The sequence below is a fragment of the Platalea leucorodia genome (assembly GCF_965183815.1).
Source record: "Platalea leucorodia genome assembly, chromosome: 4".
Classification (NCBI taxonomy): Eukaryota; Metazoa; Chordata; class Aves; order Pelecaniformes; family Threskiornithidae; genus Platalea; species Platalea leucorodia.
Window position 1 is genome coordinate 34382046 of NC_138826.1, and position 20838 is coordinate 34402883.

Genomic DNA, 20838 nt, shown 5'->3' on the forward strand with positions numbered 1-20838 from the left:
GAAGCGGACAAACTCTTGAGGAAAAGCTTGTAGCAAACTGTACCAAAGTAAGCTAGCCGCTCCTTTAAATACCTCACAGTTATGCAAATGCACAACTGTTTCGCAGTTTACGCTGTTCACGTGCTATTTTCACTTTGGTTTCTGTAAACACGAGCCTGTTTGCAGAAGACAGATCTTGGTGAAACAAGGGCAGCTAGCACAAACTTACCGCTTGCTAATACTTTTTATGCCAAGAAGGAGAAAAGACTGGACATCAGTGGGTTTAACCTGAAGGATACCAGTGTAAACCTGCCTTCTGTAATCTTGCCCATTCAGGATTTGATTTAGGGCTGTCCAAACAATATTGCTAACAGCAAGTCACACAGATGGTTTTACTTATATGCACACAATAAAACTGACTTGTAAGATGACTCCAGAGACTCTGTTCTTTACAAACCACAACTCCCATTATATCCTGCATGTATCACACACTTAATTTTCCAAGGTGAAGTTTGTACAGATCATGGACTAAAATGAAACCAAACAGCCCAGCAGGAACTTGCAAATACACTTATCTATACCTACAAATTCTTTTTTACGTGACAATGGAAAGTGAAGAGAAAGAGATTTTTGAAGCTACTGTCCTCAGGGAAAGTTATTATTGAAAACATGTACTTAAATATTCTATGGCAACATATTGAACAAATGCCTGGATACGAATGTAAGCTGGAAAAAATGGATATTTGAAAAACTAAAACCAACTCCTGCATGTTTACTACAGTCTGTCATTTTCATATAAAGGAATACGGGATCATAGTTTGATATATCTGATTTTGGTTTTCTAATGTCTAGTAGTCTGCTGAGCAAACTGGTCTCTGCCAGGGAATTGTAATCAAGGAGGGAGAAAAGGGAAAATGAAAGGCACAAACATGTTCAGGAAGGCTTGCCTAATAATTATTTCAGCAAGGAAACCTAAAGCGATTTAATTGACAAAACACAGGTCATCATCTGGAGCAATGGTGTCCTTTTTCCTGAGAAGAAAGCACTACAGATAAAGAAGCCAAATGATTCATTTTAATACTTTTTTTAATATTCACATCTCATTCGCACATGAATATAGAATATATATTAACTGTCAGGCTGTTTAAAATAATAGATACAAGCTGTTTTCGTGTCCATTTTTCACTGTCAGAGGCACTATGTTCTGATTTAAGAAAAAGCATGTTTAGCAATTACTAGCCAAACACTAATTTAACTGCACTCTTCCATTATTTGAAGTCATGTAAACCAAGAAACAAAAGTCAGTGTTAGAACTAAATGTTACCCATTTATTTAAAATTTTAGGCATGGACTGCATGCTAATAGCTATAATGGCTAAGGTACAGTTATAATCTTTATGTGTGGATGGGAGGAGTTAGGGACCACACCGACAGCAAGGTGCCAGCGTGAGTTTATGCCACTACTGTGTCACACTGATATGTTTTCACAGACATTGAATGCTGCTAGAAATACATGCTAGTCTGTGTTGTAGCATTTCCAGAAGAAAATACATTTCCAATATATTTTTACATGCTAGTCTGTGCTGTAGCAAGAATACATTTTAGAGAGTTGTCCTACACTAGACTGAAACACGGGCCCAGAAACTCTTCATCTCGGCTCAAGTACATGGTTGCACAACTAGAGCATTGCAATCTGCCAAATGTAGAGCAAATAACATGGCTTCAAACATACATGCACAATATCTACTGCATGTAAACCCTAATGGCCTTGTGATACCAACCTGCTATGTCGGCACAGAGGTTTTAGCTGATAAGGAAACAAACCTGTTAAGATATTGCCTTTATCCCGCCATCTGAATTGTAACCTGCATCCTGAAAGGTAACTAGTCTTGAGGTGAAGGACTACGAGACTTGCAGTTACCTGTCTGTGACCCAACCACAGCTGCTTGCTGGATGCAAGCTCTCACGAGGCTGATACTTGGGGTGCTCCATGGACTCTGTACCATCTCCATGACTCCAAATACAATAAGAGAAATGAGAGGTAACTCCTCTTTCCTCCTCCACATCCTTTCCGAGAACACAGTCATGATATAAATAAAAGTACAGAAACAATATGCTTTTTTCCACATTATAGAGAACAAGACGTATTTGTACACCACAGCCTCAAAGGCAGGGCCCTGAATGAGTAGCAAAAACCCAAGAGGTTTCAGTATGTGATCTAAAAAAGTTTCATGTCAAGTCTGAGAATAAACAGCAACCCCCTGACATTATATGTGGTATTAAATTACTTCATATTTTATTCATGCATGGACTAGACATCACAGATGGAATGTGGAAATGTTTACAAGGCTGGAAAACAAAATGAAGGAGCGTGGCTAGCCAGTGTGTCTGGTTGGTTTTAAACCACCAAGCAGAGAGATGCCAAAGCAATTTTTCTTCCAACCCAATATTCCATTAAAATGCTGTTACACAGATTAGCTGAGGTTTTATATAACAATCTGATTTTAAACTTCTTCAAGAGTTCTTAAATGGTAGTTCTGCAAAACTGCACTTCAGTCAGTCACAAAATATGTATTAAGCACAGAGTCTGGAATCTTAAAAAAATTTCCAAGAGGATAACAAAGCGAGTTTAAAATTAACAGGCAAATCTAAATAAAAGTAACAAGAGAAATCAATGCAATTATCTGAAAATCCTAGAAAAGGAACACATGAAAATAAAACTTAAAAATTATTATTTTTTTACATTTCTGATATACTTACTAAATTAAAGCAAAGTTATCACAGAACTCAGACACAGCATGCCTGAATGCCCTATTGTAGATCAATGGCAGTCTAATGAAGATATTTTTAGTGTGACTCAATACTGCACAGGACAGAGAATAAAATAAACTTGGAATAAAAACAGAACTAGAGCTTTGTGGCTATGTTAAGGAAAGTTCTTAAATCCTGTCCAGTATATATAGAGTATCTATGTATTAAAAATGCAGATCATTTTAATATTGTTCACTAGTTTTCAGAAAGAGATTAAAACAGAAATAGCTCCTGAAGAGACTAACAGACAGAAGCCTGGACAGCTATTTAGACACCTCAAATAAAAACAGATGCTAACAACAAATTACAGTATAAACAATTAGCAAAACATGTGGATTAAATGCTTACAAATGTAGCCAGAAGCCTTCTGGCTACTGGAATGATTAAAGCCAGGAATATGTACAAGATCTTAAAAATACAGCCACGGTTAGTTTTTTTAAGGTAGCCTCTAGGTTAAGCTTGTGCTAAACCTATTATACAATCACACTGATTAAAAATGCTAAAAATGTATTTACAAAACTTAAACAAAAAAAAAAAAATCTAGATTTGAGCTCTGAAAGTCTGGTAACATCTGGGAAGACCAACTGGAACTGAAACAAAACCAGAACAAAACTGGATAGACAAGAGCAAACCAGTGTATATAAAGGTTAATTAAAAAAAAAAAGGCGTAAAATTCCAAGACCAATTAAAAACTCGCTAAAACCAACCTACATCCTGCAATAGTTTAGTTTACCAACAAAACAAAATAGGGTAAAGTAAGAGGAAAGTTACTGGAAGTGTGACCATTCTCAGAGAGGACACTGCCAAACAAACCAGAGAAAGACAGAAAGGCCATCAGAGAGGAGCAGTGAGAAACCTACTAGGGGAAAGATCTGATCAAATATGGCTGTTCCTAAAAGAAAGCAGCAAAAGATTCAGCTGCTTAATCCAGTTCTAAAGAAAGATGAGCAGATGGATAGAAATGAAAAAAGATACCCAGAAGAATAACACAGGATCTCAAAAATCTCTTAAGATGTTTCTATTTTTACATTGTCACCTGTGATTGTTTGCAGATGAAGAGGAGACAGAGGCAGCCAAAAATCAGGAGATGTGAGTAGACTCAAGATCTAAGATAAAGCCATTTAATTAATTCACTCAATTAGCAGAAAAGAACTATTCCAAATAAAGCTGATTTATTTCCAAAGAAGTATAAGGTTACTGGTCTGAATCATGGCTTGCAGATGGTTACAGTTACTGATTTCTTTCTCTGTTGTTTCACCTCAAATTGCTGTAGGGTGCTTGGTTTTTTGTTTAGTTTTTCCTTGTTGCTGAATGAGTTGTTATTATTATCACTAAAAAACAGTTGTGGTTGCCATAGCATGCAGATCCTTCTGGCTAGTTGGCCTCAGTAATGAAACACTGCCTTTCTAGAGAAATTTTCCAAAAGATCTGTAGATGAAGCATATCACTTGATTATCTACTCCACTGGTACACAGATTAAACACAATAGACACACACAATCTCCCTCTCTCTCTATGTATTAATGTAGGTGTATTCACATACAAAGGAAAACCAGGTCCTAACCATGAACTTGTCTTGTTTTAAGAATGCAGTTTAATACATTTAAAGCTATAACTGCATTTTTCTCTGATGGAAAGAAAGTGGATGAAGATCCAAACCCAACAGTGGATTCCCTGTGCAGGATCAGGAATCCACCCCTATGGATCTCACCGCCTATGCAGCTAATTGCCCATTTTGAAATTTCCAGATATTTTAACTCATCACTTAGCATGTACAAAACATAACCAAGATTTTTTTTTCAAAGAGTGGTAGCTAATTATCAACCCTTTTCTCTTCAGCAAAACGTCACAAACAAATCACTAAGAGTGTCTACATTAATCAGTGATTATGGAGTGATCCTGCAGGTATTTACTTCTTAGCTCAGTACTTAAACACGCCCAGTAAGACTGAGATAGCACCTCTTAGCTTGAAAACAAGCAAGCATGTTACTTAGTTCTTGTGTTAAGAGCAAACTCTTCAGCTGAAGGTTCAGAGTGACAGCATGTAAGAACCTTGCCTGCTCAGTAAAGTTTTTCTTTAAGTTATTCCATGGAAAAAAAAAATAATAATTCCAACCTGTCTCAAGTAATCTGACTAAACATGAAAACCAGAAAGTCCTTCAAACAAACAAGTTGCCAACCACAATTACAACATCACAATTTTATTAAAGGAATCTAAGGGAAAGAGACACCAAAATCTACCACCTCTTAACATGAATGGTGTGAGTAGGAATTATTTGAAAAACTCAGGCCACCAGTATGGTAGTAAGATCATTAACATTTATCTCTGAAAAACACAGTCTTTTGAAACTACATGAAAGAGCATTTGTAGGTACTCCATATTTCAATCTATACTGGAGATGTATTTTTGAGTATAGTTTTGGAGTGACTCCTTCAGAGAGCCATTACACAATAACATATCAAAAGGAGTATAAAAAAATTTACAAGACTATACAATGCTCTTACCTCCATCCCCAAATTGCAAAATTACTGCTTGCAACCATGGAAACTGGAAAAGGAGATGCAAAATGCCAAGTTCTTCAGGCACTGAAGTCACTACCTTACACTGCAGAATCCCAAGGCACCAGCACGCTGGCAAGGACCGAAGAGCACATGAGCCAGAACAAGCGTGTGAAGTGTTCGTTCTCAATATATAACCTGCCATGTGTTGTTTCAGAATCTTAATGGATTAACACATATATGCCAGGGGAAAAAGCAGGGGGACTTACTGTTCATTTATGCAAGCGTATAGAATTCACAGACAGCTCTGATTTGGGGAAAGGTTAAGGGCCAAAACGCTGTTTTGTGGTTTGGCTCAATTTAATCAATGAATTTAGGGCCCCACCAAGTATATTTGTGAAATAAATCACAACATGGTATCAAGTAACAGATAAACTATACCAGCTGCTGAAAGACCATTACAAAACATTTTTCATAAGGTATAAATTAATATTAGTATTTTATTAAATTGCAGGAGTGCCGATAGGGAGATTGCTTTAAAAAGAAAAACTATTCCTTGTCAGCATCAAAGAACCAGCTGGTGACAAAGGATCATAAGACTCAAGGTGGGATCAGATCACTAGGTCACCAGGGGACAAAGATGGGCATGATGCATATCAGGCTGGATTCTCATCCAGGATGAAGAGGCATTGCTCTATTGCCATTATTTAAAGTTCTGGCAGTTTACATGGAAAGACTGAAAAGGAAGAGACTGACTCGGGAGGAAGAAATTAAAGATTAACTCTGGAATTTATCAACCACTTGTCCTACCTGGCCCATCAACAGAAGATGACAACAGATACAGCCAATGACTGGGAACAGAGAAAAGCCCTTATATTCTAACGTTAACCTGATCTCAAATGTGAGACCCTTGGACCTACCATGGGTAGAAAGAGAAGGGTAGCTGACTGAAATGTTGCTTTACTGCATGAGGTGATAAATGAGAGAACCCCCTGGCTGTTGCTGCCCACAAAAGGAGAGTGCAGGTCAGCAGGAACACCTTTATCTTCCACAAGGGCAGAACCTGGTTCTACTCTTTTTCAGCTGTTCTGGGATAGCTGGGGTGTTTCAACTTAGATCCAGTATCAACAAAGAAATAAATCCCACAGAATGTTGCTAAAATTTGATACAGCTGGAGAAGGTAAGTACTGAGGTTGTCATCAAGACAGACTGCACTTGGCTTGCCTGAACCAGCTTCTTTCATGACAGCTTTAGGCCAACAAGCATCAGATTTAATCCTGGATGCTACCCCTTAGTCTGTATTACCTGCTGGAAGAAAGAAGTTCTCAGAAGCCTCCATTCAGCTGCCATAATCCCCTCAACTTTAAAAGGGAACAAAAAATTGACCATAGCCACACACAGAAATGAAAGGAGCAGCCTCTAAGGAAGATGTGAAGTTGGAGACAGAACAGACATATCTATGTTTACCTAGAAAACTTCTCAGTCAAATCACTGCCACAACCTTTGCAGAAACTGTAGAGACAGGGAACAATAATTCATGGCTTGTAGTATCAGAAGCCTGTAATATCAGAGCCAGTCTGCTCTTTCTCAGCATGCTTGACTCCAGATTTATTTGTTTCTAAAGGCTGGTTATTAAGACACTTCGTCAAGCCCAGCCTACCTCTGTGATGACACAACACCTTTTGATTAGTAAGAATGAGCACTTCCTTAGATGACCAAAACTCAGACGTACCAGCAAAATACATATTCTTCCCACATTACTGTATAAAACAGACTGCCCTGAAGCTCAATAGCTGAGCATGAAAACATCCAAGTTTAGGTACAACTTCTGATTCTCTTGAGCCTCCTGAAAACGTGCAGTCCACAAGGACCTGTCTTTGTGTTATACACACTCACAGTCTATCAGACCAAATAGAGATCCAAATGCAAAGCTCAGCATTAGACTTGAACTACGTCAATTTTCCAACAAGTTCTGGAAGACCTGAAGAGCAGAAATCAACAAGCTGATCACACAGAGCAGTTTACATATTATTTTGACGTGTGACATACCTTGCGAGATCATCTCTTTAGAAATTAATCCATACAGCAGGTGAAGGACATTTAACTGTTTCAGAACCTCATGTGTGAGAATCTGGGATGAGTGTTTTCTATATGGCGGGAGAGCCTGCAACACTGCCACCCCTCCCTTCACCAATTCTTCAGAGTCTGCCTGAAGAACAGGCCACGACACAAGGCAGTCCCTTGTGCCTCCTTTTGTTTCTTCTTTCTTGCGGTGCTACAACTGACTGCTCTTTCCATTTACCGGAGATGACCACAGCAGACACAGGGGACTAGGCAGTGACCAAGATCTGGCATTGCTGTGGGTCATAATCTGTCATATCATCACAAACTGAAATTAACTGTGGCTGACATTAATAAAAGTGGCTGAAAACCAAGTAACTGAAGAACGGACAATACTCATTGATGGTGATAACCATCACCAAACAGCTGGTACTTTATAAAGCAGCCACCCATAAAATGCCATTGTGCACTGAGTCCTTAGATTAGTCCCCCTTCTGCAACAAAAAATGACACTGCAGGAGCAGATTAAGGGTGCACCTCTACTAGCATTTTAGTTCAGATCAAGAACACATTTTTGAAGCAAATATCCCAGTCGTCACCACTCACCATGGTTTGGTTCACATCAGGTGCAGCCACAGAGTGCACAAACTGAATTCCTTTCAGATTAATCTGAAGTGAAAGATGTACCACCCACCACTAATGAGCGAGCGTTCAGTCCATAGGACCAGATTAAAGGTAATCTGAAGTAACACCCTTTGTCCCTGAAACGTGTGCAGTGGGACACTGGGTCCTTAGCACCAACTTTTTCATCCCCAGGTCCCCTGCTACTGCATCACACGACCAACTAATGTAGACAGAGCATCAGATGCTCTGGCTCCTGGTTTGTTATTTGGATCAACATAAGTGGAGCAAAGCTGCTGCTGAATCCTTAGTGACTGCAGTGCTCAAGAGTATCTGGGATAACATATGAAAGTCGAGATTAAAGGGAGAAGAATCACTGGAAAAGCCTGATTCAACACTACTGGGTTTCATGGTAATAAACTGCATGAAATCCCTGATTTTACTCTTCTGTAATTAAGAGCATCAGAAGCTTGTACAGCATTGAACTACTGATACTGTAGCATAGGTTGTTACTGATTTTACCCATTTATAAAGACAGGTGTTGACATTGTATGCTCTGTTTGGTAAGGACATTATTCTGAGCAGTGTTCCCAACACTACAGAAGGAAAAAAACCCCAACAATGACCACCAAATAAGGCATTCTCCCAACTTTTGTGCATTTCTGTGGGGAAAATATTTATCAAGTTTTGCCAGAGCTACAAACAAAGAAAAATATTCCAGAGACACTGGTGACCTTCTAGCACAAAGAGCTGTTGAATTCACTTTCTGTGCTTGTTTTTCTTCCAAAAGACAGAATCGGGCTCTTGTTTCTTGAACTTTATGTGACATTTATCATGCATTCTGCTCTTTGTTCATCAGTGATATTAGAAAGATAATATATGTGATTTTATTTACTCCCACATGTGATTGCTACAAGGAAACTATACAAGGAGAGTGAGACCTCGTAATGACAGCAGGTAAAAACCCCCCAAAGACCTAAACACTGACTAGAATAGTAAACGCTTCAGGATGGCAGACTTCAGATAAATGCTACTTTCAGATCTTGGGTCAAGTTCTGCATTTATGTCTCAAATGCACATCCAGCAAATTAACTGAATTGTGCAGGAGGTGAGTAGATGTGGAGTTTACTTGTAATGTCTAATGCCACACTCATTTGCAAGGAAAAAAAAATTAAGAAAAGAAGAGAGAAATTGCTATCTTGTCTCTTTCATGTCAGACAGAAGGGAGAAGAAACCAGAAAAGCAAAATGGTGCTGGATGGGAACCAAAGGGAATCCATACTTTTATTTCATGAACCTACCCCTAGTAACAAAGGCCCAGCTATCCCCACACGTACTGCAGGCTGCACCAATTGTAGCTCACGCACCATGCCACCATTTACTCCTTCAGCGCAAGGTTTTGAGCTGTTTTATGGAAACCCAACCAATGATCCAAGGGTACGTTCACACCAGTCTGACCAGTCTTGCTATAAGCTGCTCTGCAAGTCTGCGGTATGCAGCAAGGATGGCTCAGCCTTTCCTTTCCCCCCCTCCTAAGCACATACTTCATTCTACAACATTTGCGTACTCTTCTGGCAGGATAGATGGGAGCAAGGGAGGAGCATGTCAAACGTTGCTCTTTTGCTTCTCCTACTTCAAGGCTTCTCTGTCCTTTCATCTCCTTCAGCACAGGGCAACATCTGGATGCAGGACTTAAGCATTTTTCCAGCGAATAAAATGTATTAGCAAAGAATCAAACACTGGGATTTACTGGTCAAGTGATCAGCTCTTCCTCTCAGCCTAATGCTCTACAGTATTTGTGAAGCTTGGAGTTTTAAAAGGGCAGGAGTTTTAGAAAGCTCCCCAGAGCTAAAATTGATGTTTATTTCTTCTTGGATAAAAATACTTCTATGCATCTGAGCCTGCCCCAGACCTTATGCTCCTTAAGTATTGTGTCACTTAGGTAAAGAACCCTAATACAAATATTGAACTCACCAAGTTGGTTTTTTTTTGTTAATAGCATATAGATACATTGTATACCTGAGACATAGAATCAGGCATAAAAATCCAATGTGTATATAAAAGAAAAGCATAACCTAATGGGAGAGGACCTCAGAAAAATATTGAAAAGAAACTAAGCTGTTCTGTTTCCGTGTCCTGTGACTCCCAGTCCTGAAATACAGCCTGTACAGAGATACGTGCCATACTTATGCGTACATGGCAACTCTTTAATGTAGTCCTAACAACGGTGGTTTTCTCCCCACATGCTTTATTTTTGCCTAGAAAGACCGGTAGCTTAAGAACTCCCCTCGAGCACACGAAACAAACTAATTTCCACCTCAGCTTCTATTACAGCTCAAGCTGAACATTTGGCTTTGAGTCAGATGTGTGTCCTGAAATAGTACACAAACTGAGGATGAACAAAGTCATTGAGAATATTCTGGCATCACTTCCTTGCTCTCGCTGTGACCATATGCAGAGCTTCAAGGGCTTTCTTTTATTATTACCATTTTTTAAACAAGTGTATCGCTGCCTTCAGAAGCCTGAGTAGTGCCTTGACCAATAGAAGGCAACTCGGAGCTCTCTGACTAGTCCACCTCAGTCTGTCCAGTGACGGATTTCTCTGCTCTAGATGTTGGATGCCACAATACTCAGTCAAGGTCGACTTTACAAATTAAAGTCTGCTACTGTTTGTCTCTACAGCCCCTTTCTATGGCCCCCAAACAGGTCCCGACACAGACACCTGATAATCTGTGTGCTGCAAGACCCCCCAGCAGCCTCCTGTTGTCACAGCAACCCACAACAGACTCCACAGACAGAGCAGGGGGAAAGAGGCGGGGAAAAAAGAGGGAGAAAGATAAATCCTTCAGGTTTTTAGTAAATGACACTCAGAAGTACCAAGCGCCAGGTTTCTGCTTCCCGTACCCCTCTATTTTTGCCTTGCGCCTTGTGGCCTCGGTGGAAGGTGAAGCCTGACAGATCTGCCTCAGCAAGGACTCAGCCCCCTCTGTACTCGGGGGAGGGGAGGCTACCTCCTCCTCTCTCTCCCGACGAGGCGGGAGAGCACCTGCGGGGAGACGGGACGCGCAGGGCGCCGCCACCCGCGCCCTGCGGAGCCGCTGGCTGCCAGCCGGCCCCGGCCCCGCACACGCAGCCGCGGAGGCTGCGCCGGCAGGTCGGAGCACGATCGCGCCCGGGCGACGCGGGACCTACCCGGGAGGGCGGGACGCCCGGCGGCCGGGGTGCACGCAGCGGGGCTGGCCCCCCGGCCCCGGCGGGACGGGAGGGGGTGGCAGCCGCCGCCGCGCCCCCTCCCCGCTGCTCCTTACAGCGGCGGGGCAGCGCCAGGAGCCGGCCCGACTCGGCAGGGAGGCAGCATGCCGCCGGCGCCGCTCTGCCCGCCCGGCCCCGCGGCGTGCGGCGGGCTCCCCGCCCGCCCCGGCCCGGCCCGCCCCGCCGCGCTGACTCGGGCGGCGGCAGGGCCGGCGGGAGACGCGCGCATTGTGACGTCTGCGGCCCCGCGTTCTATTTTTAGCGCGGCGATTAGATTTCATTCATGAAACCGAGGCCGCGCGTAAAGGGGCGGCGGCTGGAGCCGCGCCCGCGCCTCCGCCCGGCCCGGCCCGGCCCGGCCCGTCGCACGGCGGCAACAGCGAGCGGGGGCAGCCCAGGGGCGCGCCCTCCTTCCCCATCCCGGCACTAGCACACTGCGGGGCTTGCGGCCACGGCCTCGTACGGGAAAAGGTCGGGCACGAAACTAGTCAAAAATAAATGAATACCCACACGCCCACGTATATGGACATGCTCTATAAATACTGTGTATGCATAAACAATGCAAAGATCCTGAAGGCCTCCCGGGATAATCCCCTACATTGGGTGCACAATTTCTTAGTGCAGGTGCCGCTGTTATGTTGTGAAATGACTTCTCTCCATTTTCACTAATATTTGAACCCTTCATCTAAAACAGACGCACAATTAAACCACAAACCCTCCTTTCTCTTAATTTGACAATCAAGGCTTGGAGTTTTCCAACCAGTGAAAATGGCTCAAGGCCCTGTCTGTAACTGGGAAAAGCACTCGCAATTCAGACCAGGCTCCCTGCTAAAACACTGCTCTCCGGCTCTTGACATGAAGAAAAATGTAACTAACTAACCAGTAAGGGGCAAGGGCACAACTGTGGCAGCTGAGGGAACTTTTTGACATAGTTGTGACTGTTGGAAAGAAAATATTCTTTTACAGCAACCTGCACTCACACATTGCACAGTCTTGTAGCAATAATACAGTAATTTTTGGAAAACATGTTATAAAGTTGTTTTAAAAACAGTTAACAGTTAACAGGACCAATAACAGACTAACAGCATCCAACTGCATTTGGTTATAGTCAATTACTTACATTTTTCAAATACCCAGAAGCCAAACTTACATTAACCAGGTCAGACTGCAACAATTTTCAATTGAGTACATCTATGTCAGGAAAAAATTACAGTTTGCAACTTCATATCACTGGAGGCTATTAGGTGCAGAAGAACAATGTGCATCATTGCAAATATTAAGTGTTACTTTCCTGGCTTTGCACAGAGCTTGGATGGACAAGACAAATGCATCAGAAACTAAAACAACTCTCACTCAGACATCTGCTTGCAATCAAAGAAATATCAAATTGATAATGCCAGCAACAAAAAGTAAAAAAAAAAACAAAAAACCAAACCGATTTAAAATTTATAGTATAATTACCTTCCATTTTTTAAGTTTCAAGCCCTACATGAACAATTTTTTCTCCACAAATGAGGGTTAAAAATTTTCATTCTTTGCAAGAACAACAATCCCTGTGTATGCACTTGTTTCTAGGACATGGAACTTTTAGGAAAAAAATACAGCCCAGGTTCATCCCAATTAATTCGGGGGCTGAGCAAAGCAGGGTGATAAAAAGGGTATTCCTTTTACTGGACTGTTTCAGTATGGCAAATCTTAATTCTTTATCAGTACATTTGCTTTACAGTCTAAATGATCACTTTCTGAAGACAAATCACAGAGGTAGAACCCCATGTCTCTATTAAACACACCTAGACTATCACTGCTGCAGAGTGAATGTTATTGTCAAAATGGGTAAGTTAGCACCATGTGGGAGAAAACTGATACAAAGCAACCAGTCTTGCTCTGATACTGACTCAAGAAATATGGGACTGCAATAAAAACAAAACAAAACCAAACCAAACCTTTAGATCTGCTTGCCAGCTTGTTACAGACCTTTTCTACAGGAATAAAGGAAGAGGGCAGGAAGAAGGGAGAAAGTGTTATTTTTAGTGCACAACAGTAAATTTAGCAGAATACTGCAATGACAAAGATTAGTCGGGTGGTAAAAATGGGGAAAAGAGAAACACGGCTTTGCTTTTGATGGAGATAAAGAAAAGGTCTCAAGTTTCTCTCTTTTCTTCTGTTTCATCAAAGGATACCCAGAGTCTGAAGGCTTCTGCAGCTGTGGAAACAGCTACATGCTACTATGTAGTTTCTATTTTAACAACCATCTACAGCAAATTTTACCATTCAGTGCTTTCCCTCCACAAACGTATAACTTCTTATATAATTCAGATTGCAGCTTTTCCAGCAAAGTATAAATTAAAATCCCAGGACAGCTAGAAGCTCTCTGTTCTCTGACACAGAATCCTATTGAACTGTATTTACATTTTTCCAAATTTTTGAACAGTTGAGTTTTGACCATAAACTTGAGTGACACACCTTGAGAAGTGGCTGGAATGCATCTCTAATAGGGTGTCGAGTAACTGACAGTTTCTAGGCTTTGATACAAGAAAGCACAGTAATAAACCACAAGTATTCCCACTGACTTTGCATAAGCCTTGAAAATATATGAGTGGTAAACCTTTACTCAATTAGATGTTTAAGTATTTCAGGTAGCTAGCTTGGATTTTTCTGTTTGTTTGTTTGTTTTCAGGGGAGAATAACAGCTAGAGAAAGAAGGAAATAAGTTCCATCTTCGCAAGCAATCCTAAAGGACGTGGCATGGGACCATGGGTAGCATTTAACTACAGACCCTGCTTTTGCCAAGTCCGTATAGCTTTCCAAAACATGATTATGGGCTGCCAAGTGTCCCATCATTGCATCTCCATTATGTGCTTTTTAACACTATCATACAACTTAGAGAATAACTGGATAAAAAAGAATAAAATAATAACTAAAAAAATGCATTCACACCCATGGAGTACTCTACTTACTTTGAATTATTTTAATTTTGCTAAATCACAAAACGCATTTGGAAGTGCAAATGTAAAGGTATATTCCCATATGCTCCAACATCTTATTTGTTACTCTGGGGCTAAATTAACCTTTTGTTTTTGAGAATATATTTCTCAGATGGTTAAAAAACATCAGGAGAGAACATCAGTTGTGCATAAACCGTAACTGAATTTACAAATAACCTTTCTACTCCTGGATCTGGAGAGTTAGTTTAACTTCAGAGGCTGCACCAACATGCAGTGTTAGCAGAACTCCTTAGGGAGCTTTCTACCAGCTCAGAAATGCTAAAGCTCAGTGCCCTCAGGCCCTTCCATCCTCTGCACTCCTGAGACACCAGAGAAAGACTCAGGAGTAGACAGGTTGAAAAAATACCAGCCATGGATAACAGGAGGTGCAGGAAGAGGGGACTACAAGCATTTACTTCAGCTTCTTTGTCAAAACTCTTCTGGAAGAGGAGAAAATGGACTAGCCCATGCTTCTTACCACCCCATCATAATCAGTCTGCTGTATCTGCAGAAGAATGATAGTCTAAGCATGGGGCAAGTCTGGGGTTTAGTTTTTATATTACTGTTTACCAGTCTTCTGAGAAAGCCTACATCCCACACCCAGCCAGACTCGAGGCCACGTGAAAGCAAGGGGTTCTTCTCTGTATTAAAGGTCTAGGCAGGGTCTACCATAAGATACCTGCTTAAAAAAAAAAAAAAAGTGACGTGGCCCCTTGCTCTCTCTGAGGACCCACTCAAGCTTTTAATTTGGACAACTGAGATTATTTCCCCTCTGCTTTAAGTAGTAACACCCAAGCACGATCGCAGTTTCCTAAGACAAGTTACACACACTGACAACAGTCAGCATGGACAGTTACAGGACTGGGCTTGAGTGCGCACTGAGAGAGGGCAGATCTGACATTGCAGAGGCAGCCTGGGACAGTCCAAAACTGAAAATCAATAGTACAGGACAAGGTAGAGTTTCTCTCTCTCCCTTATCCCTGAATGCAGGGGCCCTTCATATTAGACTTTAAGTGCATGTTAAGATTAAAAGATTGTTAGTGGACGTAAGTTTAAATACACAAGGAATTATGTAAAACAAAGTTAAATTATCCCATACGGGCTCCATGTTGCATATGGCAGTCTCACAGGGACAGAAGGTGCTCTCTACAGTCCATGAAACCTGCCTTCAACAATACAAAAGAACATGAATGAATGATGTACAACCAAAATAAGGAGATGTGGTACTTCAGTTATGGACTTCGCCATCCACCCATTGTTTGTGATATACGTAGTCTCAGCCAACTGGCAGCATGTGAATTAAAATATCAGAATTACCCAGCTCCTGTCATTGAAGTCTACTTTTTCCCCACAATTAGGCTTAGAGACTTTAATTATGTGGGTAGATCAAAATCATTTCTAACTACTTCTGTAACAGATTAGTATATATTCCGTTAGATTTTATCCATAAAAAATTCATAAAGAGAATAAATGCCTGAAAAAACTATGTAAATGCATATTCTATACACATTGAAATAAAATTCAAGTCATTTCCTGTCAATACAATTTTTGTATTAATGGGTTTGCATTCAGAAGTGTAATGTACCCATGCCAAATGCTTATGCATTCACAATTAGCTTTCTTTTCAAAACTATTATGTATTGTATGCAGCCCTTTTTTCTCTTTAGTGTAATAAGGACAGAGTTTAGTGTTTGACGTAAGGCGCTTCTATTTAGTGATGTCAACATCTGTTCTTAGCCAACTGTGCAAACTGATTAGGCCGGTTGCATCCCTTTTCATACTATCCCACACAATTGTCTCAATTCTCAGACGGAGACACGTAACGTATACAATGATATCTTCACTGTGTGCATTAGACCACTATACATTTATTTGTTAGGGTTTTTTTCAGTTATTCACTGAATGCTAAACATAGTGCAAGACGATCATCAATTAAGAAGCCTGCAATGCACCAGATTTTATTAGAGCATTCCATGAATGATATATGACAGCAGTTGTTTGCCTTATGAATTTTATTTCCACATTCTTTTTCACTAGTAGAGGGATATAAAATGCTGAATATAGGCACACATTTTAAAGAGCTGGGTAAACAAGAAGGGGACTATCTAGAGAAGAAAATGCCAATACTTAAAATTTGGAATAAAAATTAGACACCTACCACTTTTTCAGAGGGTTATATTTCAACAATGCTTTAGTTTTTAGTCTAATCACATTTAGGATGTTGGCTTTTGCCTTTCCCCACTTCCATATTTAACCTGTTAACTGTAAGACCCTGCTCTGCCCACCTCACCCCACAACAGAATTGCAATTTAGGCGTGAAGGGGCCTCTGGACACCATCCAGTCCAACCTCCCCCTCAATGCACAGCTAATTCCAAAGCTTCATCAGGTCAAGGATGGTAAGCCCACAGTCTCCAACCTGCCTGTTCCATTGCTTAGCCATTCACTGTGAAAATGTTTTTCTTTACACCCAGTGAGAATTTACCTTGCTGCTACTCATCACTGCTGCCTCTTGTCCTTTTGTTGTGCAACTGTGAGAAGAGTCTAGTTTCCCCTATAACCCTTTGTTAGGTACCTGAGGTAGTAATGAGATGCCCTCTTAGCCTTCTCTTCTCCAGGCCAGATAAACAGCTCCCTCAGCCTCTCCGTGTCACATCTTGTGTTTCAGTCCCCTAACCGTATTAGTGGCCCTTCATTGCACTCTCTTCAGTTGGTCAATCTCTCTTCAGTGCTGTGAAGCCTGAAACTGGACACAGTACTGCAGATGCAGCTTGATGAATGCTGAGTAGAGGGGAATAATCACTGCCATTGACCTCCTCGCTACACTCGTCCTAACGCAGCCCAGTATGCAGTTAGCCTTCGCTGCTGGAAGGGCACTCTGCTGACTCAGGTATGCCTCAGCCTGTTCACTTATACTGTCAGAGTCTCTCTCATGAAACCTTACAAAACTCTATTACTGCCTTTGCTGCTGCACTTCTCTTTCTACAGGCTGCATAGTCTGGTGTTAAAAGGGAGTGGATTCATTTGAATAGTCCCAGTTTGCAAAGTTAGGTGTACCAGGATAAAATCAAGCAAAATAAAATTTTGGCTTAATATGAAGAACAGCAAGAGAAACAGCTGAGTGGTTATATAAGAGTCTCCCAAGGGAAGAAGTGGCAGAGTTATGGCTCGCTGCATTCACAACCCAGAGAGGACAAGGCTGTATTGAAAATTCAGCACAGTTTTGTATTAGATGTGTAATTTTTTTTTTAATGGTAACAAGTTTGCAACAGCTTGTATTTGCTATACTCCCTGCTTCTAGATCCTCAGAACTACAACATGGGTAAGAAAGATTTAATCAGCTTATAAAGATAGTTCCAAACAGAAGCTAAATGGGAGGAACTGACTAGTAGGAGGATTTCTTTTTGAATGTGTGTCATTTTGCTGTTTGGCAAGGAAATGAAACTGGAAGTGATTGCACCAAAGTGTCATAAGACTTTTTTCCAACTATCCAAAGCATGCCTGCTGTATCAGCTTTTTCCAGTATTTAAGGGGTTTTCCAAGGTACAGGAGATTCCTCTTCAAAATCAACGGTTTGCCCTCTATGGCAATCTATTGGAGTGTAATATTTTATAAAGCTCACTAACCAAAATTAAGGGGAATGCTATGCTTAATGCAGCAGTGAAAGTTTGACTAATATGAGAAGAATTATTCTAATTTCTTGACAATTCTGTCCCTAGCTGCTGCCTGTTTGCACACTGGGACATACCAGAAATACATTTTCAGCCCAGAATAACTCTTTATTGCCACTTCACAGGACAACATTCACACATATATGAAATGGTAATCCCAGGAGCAAATCTTCACCTTGAAGAACTGATTTCATGTCTGTACTATGTTATCCAATTATCTCACCTGTAGTGCTGGCATCTGCATAACTGTTCAGAGTTTCTTAAAACATTCCTGCCATCTAATCAGATGTTAATGGAATAGAAAGAACTTTGCGGAATAAAATGAGAGTCGTAGCAACCAGTCAGCTGGGGGAGATTTTTTGTCTGTTTGACGTTCTGGCTAGCTGTCAGTCTCTGTCCCTCATCTATGTAGATCAGTCAAAATGCACTTCTGTCTGAGTACTGACTTTCAAAGAGAGAATGATCTCTTGGAACCCTTTTATACTACACGAGCAAGTTTTCAATGCAAACACAGTCTTTGCTTCTCACTCTTGATCCGAGCCATTGAGCTTTAAAAGCCATATATAAATGGATCAGCTCTCATTCTTTAAAGCATTATAAATTCTCTCCCTGCCTTTTGAGGCTTGTAAAAATCACCTAATGATGTATTAAAAGCCTAGTAGCTTTATATGCAGAAGGATACAAAATGTAGACCAAATTTTAGAAGCTGAAATATTGGTCAAAGATTGCATAAATTCTACAGGAGCAATACACAGAGATCTCTGAAACAACATGCCATTACTGCTGTGAGTTGCTTATACTGGTGCTACACAGAGATGACGAGGACAAGTCTTGAACACAAATCTCTAATTACAGGAGCTGGAAGGTGTAGGGTAGGGGTGGTGAGGGGAAGAGAAGCAAAGTGGATTTTCTCTTCTTTTTCACAGTTGCCAGAGACTAGTATTATTGGTCTCTGAATCACTGCTTGCATACAAGAACAGCAGCCAACAGCCATATTCTGATTTTTATAGGGTGTCAAACCAACAGAGCAGGATTAAATAGCAGAATCAAGGGCAGCTTAATCCGACCATCATTAATCTTTGAGAAACAGACTTATTAACTACAACTTACTCTTTTGCACCTCTGTCCCATAGTTAGCTAGATGCGAAAGTAAAAGACCCCAGTTATGGTTTAAGAGCCAGATATAAGCCCTACTGAAACTGATGGGGAAAAGCTTCCATTGACTCCTCTGAGCTTCAATTCAGGTGACAATTCAAGAAGAAAAAGTCCATAGAATTAGTTGCAACATACCTGTCTTAGAAAGATGAAGACATATAACTTAAACTAGCTGAAACAAAACAGCACTGAATGAAACACCTACCACTTTAATATTTTTTCCACTAGGTTGTTCAAAGAATGTACTGGTTTGGATTACAATTCCCCCCCTAAGATTACAGTACAATTCTTCATTTATTTTGAATAGTGTGATTCTGCACAGTAACAACACTGTGGCTTTAATCATTCAAGATCCAAATTCAAAGTTGGAAACTTCTGTTACATTCTGCACATTCTCTACTTTTGAACCATACATTTTTTGAATGAGAGCGCTTTTTCAGGAAGGTAAGACCTTGTGCCTCTTAGTCATTTACACCAGTTTAATGACACAACAAGTTACACTAGCACAGATTGCCTTGCAGACTGTACTTTTGCAACACAAACTTAAATTCAGTGGGTTAGACTGGATTATATCAACACAAGGTTTCTACTGTCCAAACACTTCTCATCTATTTTAGGGGTTTACTTCAATAAGTCTAAGCAAATCTAGTTACCACTTTTTTTGTTTCCCCAATGAGTCAAGGCCTTAGACCGTATGCAGAAAGATTATTACCGGAGTTGGTTCTGGTGGACATCTTTCTCCCCCCGAAACACTTTCTATAAATTCTAGCAAAACTGTGTAGCTGAAGGATAACAGTAATTGCAGAAATTGCAGAGGAATGCACACAAGTGATCCATACAAGCGAATGCACACAAGTGATTCCGAGTCTAAGAAGCATATTGTCTAAGAAGCATAAGATCCAAGTCTAATGAAGACAGTTTGCATGTTTCACTGCAGGCTGTTTGATGAGACTTTCCCAAATTATTTTTATTGGGAATAGTTACCAAAAAGGATTCTGTTCTTTTTCAGTGCGACCATTTAAAAGCCATCAACCATTAAAGCACAACTTTCTTCCAAATATTTGCAGTTTTTACAGAGGGTGTGGAACATACTACTTCCAGGAGCTGTCAAAGTATCATTGTCACAGGCTTGAAATACAGATTAGGCAAAAGACAGAGAGCTTAAAGGATTCAAGCTACTATGTATACTGTGTGATTTGCAAAGTATGGAGAAAGAGACATCACTTTCCAATTACACGTACAAAACCAGATAACTGCAGCATTTAAATCTATCACGAGCAGAATTTACATTTGTAAAATTAAAAACAAACTAGAACCACCAGCAGTGGTTTTGAACTTAATCAGGCATTCAAGGAGCTTTAACAAAATCAAAAGTATTCCAGTGCTTTGAAATTTCTCATGCACTCATTGCTTGGAAGTCATATTGCCAAAGCATCATGAAGTCTACTAACAGGTGTTTTTTTTTCTTTTTCAATAAAGTAGCAAGGCATGTAGCTTTTTATTTTTAAAGAACCCTTTACAGTCTTTTCTGAGTCAGGCAAGAGTACTTTGCCTGGGTAAAGGGTAGAAGAGAAGAACTACAAAGGTATTAATCTCATTTGCTCTCATACATATTGGCAAAAGTGCTAGAGCAGGGAGCATTTTGTAGCATTATAGAAGCCTCAAGTGAACTGAATGCCTCCCCCAACTCATCTCCAAAATATTTTTGCAGGAAAAAGTATGAATTATTTACAGAAGCAACTGCCTATAAAATTTTGTCAAACTATATCCGTTACAGAAGATAAACATTTCTCCACCATTCCAATTTAAA